We start from the raw sequence: 3970 nt of genomic DNA on the forward strand, positions 1-3970 counted from the left end.
AAATACTTTAATATCCAAAGCATCCTGTACGTAAACTGGATAATACATATTAAATTATACATTTCTATGACATTTAGGGGTTTGGGGGGCATTTTTCCTGCTTTATTGAGATATAATTGACATATAACATGGTGTAAGTTTAAGGTGTATAATGTGGTGATCGATATATGTAAATATTGTGAAATGCTTGCCACAATAAGATCAGTTAGCACATCCTCTACCTCATACAATTGCCATTTTGCTGTTGCTGTTGTTATGGTGAGAATATTAAAGCTCTGCACTCATAGCAAAAATATGGAACAATTCACAAATTTGCATGTTATTCTTTCACACGTGCCATGCTAATCCCTGTATCATTCCAACTATATTATATGTGCTGCTAAAGTGAGCACTCTCATTGTTCTTAATCAGTTTAGCTTAAAGTTTTGTTGAATTTATTGATCGTTTCAAAGAACCAATTGTTGATTTTCTCTATTTTTTTATAATCTTTATTTCTTTTGTCTCTGTTCTAATCCTTATTATTTCTTTCCTTATGCTGACTTTGGTTTTAATTTGCTCTTCTTTTTTCATTTCATAAGGTATAAAGTGATTTACTTGAGATCTTCTTTTTTAGTGAATGCATTTACAGCCATAAATTTCCTTCTTAGCAGTTCTTTCTCTGTATCCCATAAGTTTTGGTATATTGTGTTTTTGTTTATACCCATCCCAAAGTATTTTTAAATTTGAATTTCAGATAAACAAAAAATAATTTGCTTAAAAAGCTTGGATGATATGTCCCTTTAATGCATTTAAAGACAGTTCTAAAATGTATAAAGAAATGGAATTGAAAGTTACAGTTAAAAATTAAGGTGAGGTAGATGGACCTAGAGTCTGTCATACAGAGCGAAGTAAGCCAGAAAGAGAAAAACAAATACCGTATGCTAACACATATATATGGAATCTGAGGAGAAAAAAGAAAAAAGGTCATGAAGAACCTAGGGGTAAGACGGGAATAAAGACACAGATCTACTAGAGCATGGACTTGAGGATATGGGGAGGAGGAGGGGTAGGCTGTGACGAGGTGACAGAGTGGCATGGACATATATATAGTACCAAGCGTAAAGTGGATAGCTAGTGGGAAGCAGCCGCATAGCACAGGGAGATCAGCTAGGTAGTTTGTGACCGCCTAGAGGGGTGGAATAGGGAGGGTGGGAGGGAGGGAGACCCAGGAGGGAAGAGATATGGGAACATTTGTATATGTATAACTGATTCACTGTTATAAAGCAGAAGCTAACACACCATTGTAAAGCAATTATACTCCAATAAAGATGTTAAAAAAAAAGAGTAAGAAATGGTGGATTGGGGCGTTCGAGGCACAACTTCTCTCATCTCCCTTGGTGTCACCTTCACCCAGGTGAGACCCCCTGGACATCCCTTTTCCCATGCAGGTTCCAGGAAGCAGTCAGTTAAATCACTTTATTCCTTAAAGGTCTATGGAATACATTCGAAGGAAGGGAATATGTGGGTTGAAGGGAATGTGTGTGTTTAATTTGTTAGTAGGTGATGCCAGATTAGCCTTAGTTGTTTCTTCTTGAGCCTGACCCTCTTGTTGGGGTCATCTGCCCCTCTCTCTCTCAGCAGGCAGAGCTTGACTTCCCAGACCAGCCCCTCTACCTACTTCTTTCAGGAGACAGCCCTGCCCTTTTCCCCTGACCCGTTTCATCAACAATTTAGGGTTCTGACCAGTGCTGTGATGAGCTATATTGGAGCCTATTGCAATGGGCCTGTATCCGTGCTTCCCCTCTCCCACTACCCTGTTCTCTGTATCTATGTGTTTGTCTTGTTTCATTTTGTTTGTTCATTTTTCTTTTTATTCCACATATAAGTGAAATCATACAGTATTTGTCTTTCTCCATCTGACTTGTTTCACTTAACATAAAACCCTTAATATCCATCCATGTTGTCACTAATGGCAAGATTTTGGCTTTTTTATGGCTGAGTAGTATTCCATTGTGTATTTTGTGTGTGTGTGTGTGTGTGTGTGTGTGTGTGTGTGTACACATATGTGACATCTTCTTTATCAATTCATCCATCAGTGAGCACTTGGGTTGTTTCCATACATACCTAGGCTATTGTAAATAAAGCTGCAACAAACATAGTGGTTGTGTGCTATTGTAAATAAAGCTGCAACAAATATAGGGGTTGTATGTGTCTTTTCAAATTATTATTTTTGCATTCTTCAGATGAATACCCAGAAGTGGATTAGCGGGATAGTATGATATTTCTGTTCTTAACTTTTTGAGGCATCTCCATACTTCTTTCCATAGTGGCTGCATCAAGTTACATTCCAATTAGCAGTTCACAAGGACTCCCTTTTCTCCACATCCTTTCCAACACCTGTTGTTTCTTGCCTTTTTGATACTAGCCATTCTGATGGGCATGAGGTGATATGTTGTGGTTTTGATTTGCATTTCCCTAATAATTAGTGATGTTGAACATCTTTTCATGTGCCTGTTGGCCATCTGTATGTCTTCTTTGGAAAAATGTCTCTTCAGATCCTCTGCCCATTTTTTAATCATATTGTTGATTTTGTTGTTGAGTTGTATGAGTTCTTTATATATTTTGGATATTAACCCCATATCAGATATATGATTTGCAAATAACTTTTCCCATTTGGTAGGTTGTCCTTTCATTTTGCTGATGGTTTCCTTTACTGTACAGAAGCTTTTTAGTTTGATGTAGTCCCATTTGTTTGTTTTTTGCTTTTGTCTTTCTTGCCTGAGGAAAATATCCATAAAGATATTGCTAAGACCAGTGTCAAAGAGTGTACTGCTTATGTTTTCTTCTAGGGGGTTTATGGTTTCAGGTCTGTATTCAAGGATTTAATCCATTTTGATTTGATTTTTGTGTCTGGTATGAGATAGTGGTCTAGTTTCATTTTTCTTTGTATGTGGATTGTCCAGTTTTCCTAACACCATTTATTGAAAAGATACCTTTCTCCATTGTACATTCTTTGTTCTTTTGTCATAAATTAATTGTCCATATATGCATGAGTTTATTTCTTTGCTATCATTTCTGTTTCATTGGTCTATGTGTCTTTTTTCTGCCAATGCTATGCTGTTTTGATACTGCAGCTTAGTGGTATACTTTGAAATCAGGGAGGATGATACCTCCACTTTGTTCTTTTTCCTCAGGATTTATTTTGCTATTCAGGGTTTTTTAAGGATCCACATAAATTTTCAGATGATTTGTTCTATTTCTGTGAAAAATGTCATCAGGGTTTTGATAGGGATTGTATTGAATCAGTAGATTGCTTTAGGTAATATGGACATTTTAACAATGTTAATTCTTCTAAGCCACAACCATGGAATATCTTTCCATTTCTTTGTGTCTTGTTCAGTTTATTTCAACAGTATCTTACAGATTTTAGTGTACTGGTCATTCACCTCCTTGGTTAAATTTATTCCTAGGTATTCTTTTTGTTGTGACTGTAAGTGGGATTATTTTCTTTTTAATTTCTCTTTCTGCTAGCTTGTTGTTAGTGTGTAGAAACTCAACAGATTTTGCATATGGATTTTGTACCCTGCAACTTTATTCACTTACTATTTCTAATAGATTTTTGGTGGAGTTGTTAGGGTTTTTCTATATATAAAATTATGTCATCCACAAATAGTTACAGTTTTACTTCTTCTTTTCCAATTTTGATGCCTTTTATTTATTTTACTTTTGTAATTGCTCTGGCTAAGACTTCTTATTTTGAATAAGACTGCCAAGAGTGGGTATCCTTGTCTTTTTCCTGATCTTAGAGGTATAGCTTTCAGTTTTTCATTGTTGTGTATGTTGTTAGCTATGGGCTTGTTATGTATGGCTTTTATTATGTTGAGGTACATTTATTTTATACCCATTTTATTGAGTTTTTATCATAAACAAGTGTTGATTCTTGTCAAATTATTTTTCTGCATCTATTGAGATGATCATATGATTTTTACCC

At 35.6% G+C, this 3970-nt stretch overlaps 1 non-coding gene across 1 annotated transcript; it reads right to left on the reverse strand.

The window, feature by feature from the left end:
- Positions 1-288: 288 nt before the first annotated feature.
- Positions 289-392, reverse strand: LOC115802268 (U6 spliceosomal RNA). The gene has a single exon (XR_004022698.1). It is a non-coding gene; the product is annotated as a U6 spliceosomal RNA (small nuclear RNA).
- Between the last annotated feature and the right edge of the window lie 3578 nt (positions 393-3970).

This window comes from Delphinapterus leucas, chromosome X (assembly GCF_059928025.1).
Source record: "Delphinapterus leucas isolate spDelLeu-1000000601 "Yukka" chromosome X, BTC_Dleu_Yukka2, whole genome shotgun sequence".
In the NCBI taxonomy this organism is placed as follows: domain Eukaryota; kingdom Metazoa; phylum Chordata; class Mammalia; order Artiodactyla; family Monodontidae; genus Delphinapterus; species Delphinapterus leucas.